The following is a 12,027-nucleotide window of genomic DNA, read 5'->3' on the forward strand; positions in this document are numbered from 1 at the left end:
GTGAATAACTGTTATCATGACTAATTGCGACTGTCACAATTGTAAAGGTAGAAGTTTTGTAACAAAAACAGGTGAGTGGTTAATCTTACAGTCCAGAAACCTAGGACCCTACGACCATCAATGGAGAAGAGCGCAAGCAGGATGCGGGACTTTACCTGGAGAAGCAGAGACGCCAGAGACGGAGACAGAGATGGGGACATGGAGAGGGGGAGCCACTGAGGACTCTAAATTCATGGGAAGAGAGGGACTAAGAGCCGGTGGCCAGGAGGCAGTCTTGCAGAATGTGCCCTTTGGAGGTGTAAACTATTACATACGCCTGAGTGGGTTTTTTTGTTTTTGTTTTGTTTTTGTTTTTGTTTTAAAAAAAAAAGCTAAAATGAATAGAGAGAAACACTGTTAACTGATGGTACATGGAGGGGATTATAATCACCGTAATGAAACAAGGTGTGTGATTTGTTGAATGTAAAACTGATGATCTGCACTGTAAACTTTCACTCAATCCAGAATCAAAACCTTAAAAAACAAAAAGTAAGGTAAACACCTGCTTAGGGCATCAACAAAACAGGGCACCAGCAGTCCAAAGCAAAGCCCCGATGCCATGCAGACAGGAGGAAAAGTGAGTCTCGTTGTGGAAGGGAGTTGGGTTCCATTTTGTAAAGTCTGTTCGACAACAATTATCATTTCGTTGTGGACTGATCGGGTGTGACCTCACATTCAGTAAAGTCATGTGACTCATGACGTATCTGATCCTGTGCGTAATGAACCATGCTGCGTCTTCAGACTGAGCACACTCACGGATGTGCCCCTGCTCTTTGGGACCCACCCTTCAGCTATCAGCAGTGGTCCAATGAACAGACAAGACACAGCCTCAAAGAAACAAAGTAGATGCGCAGGTTTGAAGCATCATTTCCAGATGAAAAACACTCAGGGATGTCTGCGAAGGGCCCACCAACAAATGCTGCGTGACAGACAAACGAAATTTTTGCCAACTGCCTAATAAATGCGATTCTTTCTGACTGTCTCAGACCTAAAGAACAAAATTCCATGCCCCAAATCTATTTTTATTTTTTTATTTACTGATTTTCAAAATAGAAACTGCTGTGTCAACAACCAAATTCAAATGCAAGTTTTATTTTTCAAATTTCACTTGTGTTATAAAAATCATTTCTTTTCAATTATTCAAATGTATTTTAAGGTAAGTGGAGCAGAAAAATTAAAACCCACAAAAAGATAAAAAGAAAAGGATTTGTGAAGCTCACAGACAATTCCAAAACTGACTTCCTTTTAAAAAACTTAAATAATTAAAAGAGATGTGTCTGTTATATGCTCAAGTTTGAATCACGCAAACCACAAGCCATTCTACTAGCTGCACTCGTGTGGAAATTATGACAAGTAATAAGGATGCACCACCGTGTCCTCCCAATTCAGAATCCTTTCCTTGCTGAAGTAAAAGGTTTAAAAAATGTGTAGAAAGTGAAACTATTTTAGAATCTGAAATTGTTGCATCTGCATACCTATAAGTAACAGAAATACAGAGCCTGCTTTATAGAACCATTTTCTTCAAATGATGTAAATTATTGGACCGAAAGAGACCCAAATGGACCATTTGAAAACTCATACTGAACATTTCTAGATGGTAAATAAACAAATTTCTGGAGCTAGAATATCTTTCTAGTGAGCAAGGCTAATGGCAGAAATTACAAGAGGGTGTGACTTCTGTAGTCTATCCCTTGGCTCCACAGGATGTTTTATTTGCAAACTGTTCAATCCTAAATCATTTAATTTCCAACTTGCTACTGTTGGATTTGGCAATTGGTACCACTCAAATATGGTGGATAAACATGAAAACAGTTTAATTCAGAGAGATTTATGTCATCATTTGAAACCAAAGACGTGGTTTTGGCTTAACTCATGAACTGAACACTAATGAAGGACCGCCATATTGGAAAGCCCTCTGCAATGCATACTTGCTGTCGTTCCAACAGTTGCTGGGTTTACTTGAACTTGTTACTCAGTTTGATCCAGATTTTGCAGGTCACATCTCAAACTATGACAACACAGGAAAAGATAACCCATTGTATACATCTAAGCAACACGTGAAGAACTAATAAAGTTAATAGTGATAAAGTTTCATCAACCATTTTCAGTGAAGTAAGTATGGTTCAATATTTTAGTTTGTCTGTAGAGTCCACTCCTGATCTTTCTCATACAGAGCAGCTAAGTATGTATCTCCAACAGATGGAAAACCTGCTGAGCGAATGACCGCACCGACAGGCTCAAAAACTCAAACCAGTGGAGAAATGTGAACCAAGCACTTCACGACGTGTGAAATGGGCACAATTGATTTTCTAAGTGCAGACACTGGTCCTATGACAATTCTACCAGGGAAAGTCTCTACACACGCCAAAGGTATGTCAGGGCGTGTTGAGGCATGCAACAGAAAATTGAGACTGGAATGAATATCCCTCGTTCACACCATCTGCTGTGCACTCACTTGGTCTTGTAGAATGCAGTGCAGTTCTCTGTTGTCTGGAAGCAGCTCATTTTTTCTTCGTGTTCAGTTAATCTACACATTTTTTGCATCCTCTACTCTCCAGTCCTGGTGTGGCGCTGTGGACCGTAAAGTAGGTTCGAACCTCAAGGTCAGCGGTTCAAGCTCACCAGCTGCTCCTCAGAAACCCCATACAGGGTCGCTATGCGTTGGAACCGACTCGATGGCACTTTACCACAAAGAGAACACTCATCCATGAGCGGTTCTTAAAACATATCTAGGTAATGATCAAACACTCAAATATCTTTCTGATACCTACCGGGCATGCTGTAGCAACAGGTGCAATCCTGGAACTGTACATTCAGATTCTAAATACCTTAAAATAGTGCTGAAGACTAGACACAAAAGTACTGACTCGACGGCACCTACCAACAAGACATGAAAAAGAGATCCCAAAAGAGACGCTGAAAACATTACCAACAAAATGCATACATCAGGCTATGTGGTCTCATCTACTGCAGCATTTTCATCAGACTAGCGAAACTCTCAAAGATTCGGAAGGAAACTTCAAGACATGCACAGATCTCTACCAATCACTAACTGAGAGTATACATCATTTAAGAGTTGTTGTGGTTGTTACGTGCCGTTAAGTCGATTCCGACCCATAACGACCCTTTACAGGGTTTCCGAAGAGCAGCTGGTGAGCTTGAACCACAGACCTTGCAGTTCAAACGACTTTGCAGTCTGGCGCATTGATTTGAAAAATTCGAAAACCCAACAAAATAAATATTGCTGCGTCCTGATTATCAACCAATTAGTCATCACAGAAGCATCAGAAAGATACAAGTAACAGAAGGCTCACTGTGCCCGAGATCAACTTCACAGAACACATGCTTACTCCACTCACTGACATACTTGAATCTGCGTGAAAAGAAGGGCAAAAGTACATGAAGTTCTTTCAAAAACATTTTCCTTTTTAAACACTGTGGATACGCCTGATGAAAAACGCACGAGGGCGTCCGAGAGATTAATACAAGCATACACGTATCTCGATGATTTAGAGACCAAGCTTAATGGAGAATGTAACAATTTCACTTTTAAATGATCCAAGCTTACAGATTTAGGAAAGATACATCCGACTCAGGTGGTGGTGGTTATGTGCCGTGGAGTCGGTTCCGACTCATAGAGACCCTGTATAGGGTTTCCGAGGCTGTAAATCTTTACCGGAACAGAAAGCCTCATCTTTCTCCCATGGAACAGCTGGCAGTTTCGAACTGCTGACATTGAGGGTCACAGCCCTATTTGTAACCACTATGCTACCAGAGCTCCTTCTCCGACTCATATAGGCATATACAATTCCATAACAGAAGATAAAATACAATATCTGTTTCCCAATGTGGAAACTGCTTTATGCATATTTCTATCTAACGATCACAAATGGTACAACAGAACACGCATTTCATCCCTAGAGACTCAAGTTCGCTCCGTGTACAATGACTCAAGGAAGACTCCATTCAGTACCAGGGCTGTGTTTGGAAGAAGATACTGTACGTCAGCTGAGCTGTGGCAAATCACTGAAGAATTAGCATGAGCAAAGAACAGAAACGTTCTTAATTATAACATGTTAGAGGTAAAAGATCTATCCAAAATTAAACATAACAATTTGTTGTATTTATTTTCTGACCACTAAATTTTCTTTTATTGCATCTTTTAATATGTTCATTCATTGATTACAGCATTTTTTTATGAAACACGCATCAAAATAGAAGTACTCACATGAGCTGTTTAAAGCAAAATTAATAAAGTTAATTTTTCATTGTGGGAGATCAACAGAATTTTACATTCATTGTTGAAACAACTATGTTCACTGACTCATTTTCTTTGTTGAAGAACATGAAGAATGTTCTTTGTGTAGAAAATATGGTACAGAGTAAAAATCTTAGTGTTGTTGTTGTGAAGTGCTGTCGAGTCGGTTCTGACTCATAGCGACCCTGTACAGGGTTTCAGAGGAACAGCTGATGGGTTTGAACTGCTGACCTTGCAGTTCAGACCAACCCTGTGGTCCAGTGCTTTATCCTGTAGCACCACACCCGGAATCTCAGTACCCTGCATCTATTTAAAATCTTATAATCCGGCACAGCTCATTCTGCTAAAATGGCATACACCATTTTTGCATTCAATAACTAATATTATGTTGCTGTTGTTGTTAAAGTGCCGTCAAGTGGGTTCCAACCCATAGCGACCCTGTATAGGGCTTCTGAGGAGCAGCTGGTGAGCTTGAAGAACTGCCAACCACGCATTTCAAACTGACTTTGCAGTCGTGTTATCTGGAAGCAGCTGCAGAATGCTCACGGAGCTGGTCTCTGAGAGGGCGGCAGAGCTAACTTGGAAGAAGTTTGCAATGAACAGTGAAGTGGGTTTGCTTTCCATTAAGACTGGGCCAAACCAGCACTTGTCTGAGTAACGCCGGGTGTTGGATGTGTGGAGGAATATCTGCCGGGAATATCTGCAGGCCTTTGTCAATGCACTGAGACGCCTGGGCTCTAAGCTTGTGAACACCAACCCATGGTACAACAGCTGGTCTCTAGTCACCTGAGCAACAGAGGAAGCAGGAGACACAGGGACAGGAGGAGGAAAAGGAATGAGTGTCTGATCGTCTCCAGGAACAGCTAATTCCTTTGCCAGGAGATCAGAAGACATAGATGGCACCCAGCTACCAGCACTGAACGTTTGATCCAAGAACCTATAGAAGAATGCTGATCAAAAGGGGGTAAATGTGGGAAAAAATTTCAAATTCTCATGGAACTCAGACTATATGGAGCCACTGAGGCTGATGAACCCCCAAAACTGCTGCGTTGAGATAGTCTTTACACCTGGAACCAAAAATAACCCCTGAAATCTTCTTGTTACTAACTACTAATTTAGCTTAATTAGCACACACACACACACACACACACACACAGTTTGCCTTGAGTGTTATACTGTTCAGAGAACTATCCACTGGGATCAAAAGGAACCCTGGTGGTGACACACTGGATTAAGCGTGGGCTGCAATCCCAAAGTCGACGGTTGAAACCCACCACCTGTTCCAAAGGAGGAAGATGAGGCTGTCGGCTCTGGTCAATTAGCAGCTCTGCTCCGGCCTGGAAGCTTGTCGTGAGACTGAACCACTAGATTAAGAGTGCGTTTGGCACACGGACCAATTACAACAGCCTGAGACAGAAGCTTCGGGGACAGTGAGTTTATGGGAGGGGGAGGAGCGTTATGAAAAAGGGGGTGGGATGGTTGCAAACCTTGAAGGACGGAATTAGCGTCCCTGTACACAGGACATGGAGAAAGTGTTGCACTGGTGTGTGTTCTCAAAAACAATTTTAAAACTTCACTGAGAGACTCAACTAGAGGAAGAGAAAAACAAACAAACACTTTTTTTAAATAGAGAAAACGAGTGTATATCACTGTGGTTGGATGAACTTGACCTAGACTCATGGAGGTAGTAGCTCAAAATACCAACAGAGAGAGAAGGAGTCTTCACATCAAGTATTAATCCTTTCCTCTCTGGATACAGGATAGATAGGGACGGGCAACTTAGACACTGGCTATCTAAAATAAGGGGGTGATAAAGACATGAGGTGACTGGCTTACAAGGTTTCAAGAGGGAGTATAGTTTAAGAGTGTGCAGGGAAAGGTAGAGTCTCCACTGAATGGTTTTCATCTTGTCTAGAAAGGTCTGGTGAAAAGACATGGGAATAAGATTCTTATGATTCAATAGTGAGTCATTGTTATCATGACTAATTGCAACTGTCACAATTGTACAAGTAGAAGTTGTGTTGCAAAAACCAGGGAGTAGTTAATCTGACAGTCCAGGAACAGAGGACCCTAGGACCATCAAGGGAGAAGAGCACAAGCGGAATGTGGAACCTTATCCAGAGAAGCAGCGAAACCAGATAGAGGCAGAGATGGGGACATGGAAAGAGGGAGCAGCTGAGGACTCTGGACTCATGGAAAGAAAGGGACTGAGAGCTGGTGGCCAGGAGGCAGACTGCAGAATGTGCCCTTTGGAGGTGTAAATTATTATTTATGCCTGAGTGTTTTTTGTGTACATCCCCCACCCCCAACCCCAAAACAGCAACAACAAAAACAAGACGGAATGGAAGCAAATACTGTTGAATGGTTATGCACGGAGAAGACTGTAATCATTGCAAGGAAATGATGGTGTAAAGCCGATGTTCTCCAATGTAAACTCTCACTCGAGTCACAATAAAATATGGAAAACAAAGCACACACACACACAAAATCCACTGAGAGCAAATGCTGGCCATTTACACAACTACAGACGTGCTGAGTAAAGTGCTTGTTGAATGAGCAAAGAGTTCAAAAACCAATGCTGCTTTAAGTCAAGGGTTCATCTGTTGATGTTGCTAACTGCTGACAAGTCAGTTCTGAAGGGTTAGCACCTCGGGAGGGGACCCACATTGTGGCTACTCATCACCTAGCTAAGTGACCATCGATTGCGCTGTTTGTTGGTTGTTGGGTAGGCGTAGTTGAGTCATTTCCGACTCAGCTACAGAGAGACCCAATTGTTGCCTTTACGGGGGCAGACCTCCAGGCCTTTTCTCCTGCAGAGCCAGTGGGTGGGCTCGAACTTGTGACCTTTCAGTTAGCAGCCGAGCACTGAACCACTGCACTACCAGGACTCCTTACTGTGGTGCGACTTCCCTTTTCTAGATGAGCAAAGCATCAGGTATTGTCCGGTATTCCTTGGGTGGACAGGTGGTGCTCCCCACACACCTGATATAAGCGAAACACCAGGTAAGCGAGCAGTGTCTCAGGTGCCGAGGTGACCTTGAGGAACAATGAGAAGATGGGTGGTTCCAGTCGGACATGACCGAGCTGTGTCCCATGACTCTCGTGGTCTGGCAGCTATGTGACGATGGGACCCACCTTCGTGCGGTGAGCTGATGTAAGGTGTGAGGTCACAGGCCTGATGAGAGAGGATGGGGCTGCATCCTTTTTCATCTTGAAGAGATAAAAGGAGCGAGATTGAGCAGAGAAGACAGGGACCTCATTACCACCAAGAAAGAGAAACCAGGAAGAGCCCTTTGGCCTCAGGGTCCCTGCACTGAGAATCACGTAGATCCAGAGGAGCAGGAACCCTTCCCAGATCAGACAGCAGGAGAAAGCCTCCCCCAGAGCCGGCCCCTGAATTCGGCTGCTGGCCCATATGCTGTAGGAGTGCCTTCCTACTTGCTAAAACCACCCCCGTGTGCTATTTCTATGATTACAGCCCTAAAAAGCCAAGATGGCCGCTCAGCAGCGTCACAGGACACAAAGGCTACACCCATGGGACAGTCCTCCTCTGAGTCTGATGTGAAAGCCCCAATGCCGAAGGACTCTTAACACAGAACAGTGAAGACGCTCATTGCAATCCCCCAGCAGACCCCCGGAGTGTGGCAGGCCACTGGAACTCACAGACGTGACTTCCCTGGAGACCAGGGGTGTGGGTCAGACACAATCTCCAGACTCCGGCAGGTGATAAAATGGCAAGAGGTAGAATCCCCATGAAGAGGGGACGAGGGTGACGGTGAAATCACTGGATCCCACTCAAGAAACAAAGCACAGGGGCCACATGGAGACAGCAGGCAGACGCAGCTGGATTATGCTGAGGTCACCTGAAGCATCTCCGAAAGCCCTGATCAAAAGTAACCGGCAGCTTTTCTCACCTCAGAGCTGCAAATGCTTTCTTTTCTGTTGTGAAACAGGTTTGCAGAGTTTGAATTTCACCAGATACGCACGCTGTGCCGAGGCCACCTTGTGATGGGACCTCAGGGGCTCTCATTCAGTCAGCCACGTGGCTGGGCGTCTGTCCTTCCCCCCTGGTCTCTTCATGGCCTCAGTGTGTTCTGATCCATGGGCTTCTCCTGGAATCAGAATCGTGTCCCTGTCGTACACAGAATAACTGCTGAGAACAAACCGTGCACTCAGATTGGATTTGGGGTAATTTTTAACAGACGAGTCCTGCCATGGCACCAGAGGATACGCACTCCAGGTCGGTGATTCAAACTCACCAGCCGCTCCTGGAAAACCCTACAGATGAGTCAGAAGGGGCTCGGCGGCAGTCACAAGGTTGCCCAGGCTGTTGGCCTTATGGGAGCAGGTCTCTCTCCCACGGAGCCGCTGGTGGGGTCAAAGCGCCAATTGTAAGTAACAACCGAGTGCTTAACCACTGTGTCACCAGGGCTTTGGTTCCAGGGAATTCTCGTTGTTGACTGGGCACTGTGGAGTCTATTACACTCATCGACCCCCTACAGGACAGAGAAGACCTGCCCCACAGTTTCCCAGACTGCCATCTCCCCCGGAGCGGCTGTAACCACAGCACTAAATAACGCCTCCCCTAGAGCATTACAGGGCAGCGGTGATGACGCCAGCCCACCATGAACACTCAGTGGTTTTCCTCTAAGCTCCCCAAGTTTGGACTTCATGCAGAAGCACCACGAGGACAGACACGTGGTTTGCGGTGTGAAAACAGTTGAGTCCTTTTCTCTGCTCTCTAACTCAGTTCTGTGAAACGCAGAGCTCCTGAAATGTAGCCAGAAGGATGAAAGCCACAAGGAAAATGAGATCAACATTGAAAATCCACACCATGGTTTTTTGTTTGATTTTCATGAAAGAATGCACCAAACACTTTAGCCAAACACTTTAGCATTTATTATTTTTTAATCAAATGACAAAGACCCAGTTTACCAGTTTTATTTTGAAACCTAAGCTGAACATTACACAATAAAACAATTTTCAAAACTTGCTAAACTGCCAGCATTCATGCACAAATAGAAAACATCCTTAATTTATATTAAACCAGAAATGCGTTACCATTCAATTGTTAATATCTGTCACTACTCAATACTAAAAAAACCCGAAATTACGTGTGTCGAGGATTCATTCTGGCAAGGTTAACTTCACAGCAGACTGAAATGCCTTGGCTCCCACTTCAGAGAGAATGATAAAAGCAAGACCGTGCCGGTGGCGGTGAACAATTTTCTCCCAGCGCTACTAAAGCATCACGGCTCACCTAGGATTAAGTTTAATAAAAAAGCAAAGTGCATACACACGCTTACAACAATTTTAAACACAAAAAAACTCAAAATCTATGACAAACCGGTGCTCCAATGAGCTGTTTATAAATACTTTCGGTTACGCACAGTTATCCTGGAAGTAGAGTTTTTTGAAATCTTCACAAAACAAAAATGTTCCTGTTAATCCTTGAAATGTGTGCGTTGAATTACTTGTTATCCGAGCATAGCGGCTGCTCCTTACCAATATCGATCGTTAGGGACCTCAACTGGCCATCTTGCCCAGCTTCTATTCGTTCCTGACCATTCTCAACAATTCTCTTCGTAGTGATTTTTCGGCCATTAACTGAATTAGGAGAAGTTGGTATCGATTGGAAGTTGCCCATTCCGCTACCACCAAATGATGTTGATGAGAATGAAGTAAGGCCCCCGTGACCCAGTGAACTCAGTGGAGTAGTCCTGGATCAAAAGAAGAAAATGCACCTCCCAAAGGTGGAAACCCACTGAAGGCAGAGAAAAAGGATCCGGTTTCGACTCCCACAGGGATCGCCATAATTCCCAAAGAATTGTCAAATGGATCTTCAAAGAAGTCAAATGAAAATGAGTCCCTTCCACCAGAAAGTTCCCTGAAGACATCTTCTGGATTTCAGAACATGAAGCCAAACTCAAATGGACTCTCAAAATGACTTCCACCTCCACCTCCACCTCCACCATCGAATCCTTCTTTGCCCTATTTGTCAGAGATGTCCCAGTTTTCAGCATCTGATAAACACCTGGTATGCCTCAGCTAGGTGTCTGAATTTTCTCTCTGCTTCTTCCTTATTCTCAGGATTCTTATCAGGATGCCACTTCAGTGCCAGTTTACGGTATGCCTTTTTCATATCCTCAGGTGAGGCATGTCTCTCTGCACACTAGAACTTCATAGTCACCCACCATGTTTGTTTGTTTGTTTGTTGTTGTTGTTGTTGTTTTGTTTTATTTATCCACCATGTTTTAACAGACTGTTGGAACAAGTACCGAGGAGGTTGGCAGCCAGAGGAGGCGAGAAGGAGGAGAGGCTGGGTGGTGAGGCCCGTGTTCTCCTCTCACAACCGGCACAGCTGAAGCTGGTGCAGGCAGTGATGTCCATTCCCGATACCATGTTTTTTTAGGGAGATTGGAGGACCAACATGATAAGCATTGGACTGCCAACCACAAGGTCTGCAGTCAGAGCTCGCAAGCCACTCCGCGGGAGAAAGATGAGGCTTTCTGCTCCCTAGAAGATGTAAAGCCTCAGAAACTGCCTTGATGGCACTTAACAACAACGAGTGGAAGATAGAAGGAGCTGCTCTGTGAGCCATGTTATCGGATTTCAGTTCAGGGCTGCAGGCCTGGAATTGTCCCATGCCCATCTTGGAACTGTGAGCAGGGACCCCGCTACCACATAGCCAGGTCCTTAAAACCCCAGAACCGATGCTGTAATCTTCCTTAACCTGTAACTAAATGCTGGCATGTGTCCCTGCCATGGTGCCTTCCCCATCTGTCATGACAAGGACACATTCATGCAGAGCTCAGCAGAACTGCTGTCCACTTCTCCTCCGTCTGTAACTGTGTGTTCGCGGCTCTCTGAATGCAAGTCGTCTGTGGATGCTGCTGGTCTCTCGGGCCAGCTGGCTGCCCACAGAGTTGTCGTCTGGTTTAATGGAAACCTCTGTTGAGTCTTGGTCATTTCCCCCTATCACAAGGATACTTTTGGGGGTAATGGAAACATTCTAAAATTGGACTGTGGAGATGGTTGTCCAGTCTTATGGCTTTATTAAAATCACGGGTGAGTGGATTCACAATGGGTACATTTGCGAGGTTGGAAATAATGTCACTTTTGCTGAAGAGAATTCAAAACCAGATGCAGACAGTACATCAACAGCGAACTGCCAGAAACTCCAGCCAATTCAGAAGAGGACACGGAACGAGGGCTATCATTGCGGCCGTGACAGATCTTGGCTGAAAGTAGAGAATACCAGAAAGATATTCCCTTGTGCTTTATTGACTAAACTATGCTTTCAACTGAGTGGATCGTGGCAAACAATGGACAAGACTGAGAAGAATAAGTATTCCAGAACCCTGCTGCCCTGTGCTCATGAGGAACCTGTACAGAGAGCAAGAGGCAGATGTTAGAACAGCACAAGGGGACACGGAATGGTCACTTTCCTGGTGTGTACCAGGGCTGTACTCTCTCAGCACACTCATCCAATCGGTGTGCGGAGCAAAGACTCTGATTATATGCAGAAAATCATAGCATCAGGATTGGAGGAACACTCACTAACAGCCTGTGATATACAGATGCAACACACTTGTTTGCTGAAAGCAAAGAACTTAAAACCCATACTAATGAAGATCATTGGTAGCGTAGTGGTTACGAATCGGGCTGCGAACCTTAAGGTCAGCGGTTCGAAACTACCAGCCGCTCCGCGGGAGAAAGATGAGGCTTTC

The 12,027-nt window shown here is 44.6% G+C and overlaps 1 protein-coding gene and 1 pseudogene across 4 annotated transcripts in view; both read right to left on the reverse strand.

Moving 5' to 3' along the window:
- Positions 1 to 12,027, reverse strand: part of DCLK1 (doublecortin-like kinase 1) — a 314,483-nt gene that overhangs the window by 275,586 nt on the left and 26,870 nt on the right. The window lies entirely within an intron of this gene.
- LOC102834916 lies at positions 9,768 to 10,494 on the reverse strand (annotated as a pseudogene).

The sequence above is a fragment of the Chrysochloris asiatica genome, unplaced genomic scaffold (assembly GCF_000296735.1).
Source record: "Chrysochloris asiatica unplaced genomic scaffold, ChrAsi1.0 scaffold00272, whole genome shotgun sequence".
Lineage (NCBI taxonomy): Eukaryota > Metazoa > Chordata > Mammalia > Afrosoricida > Chrysochloridae > Chrysochloris > Chrysochloris asiatica.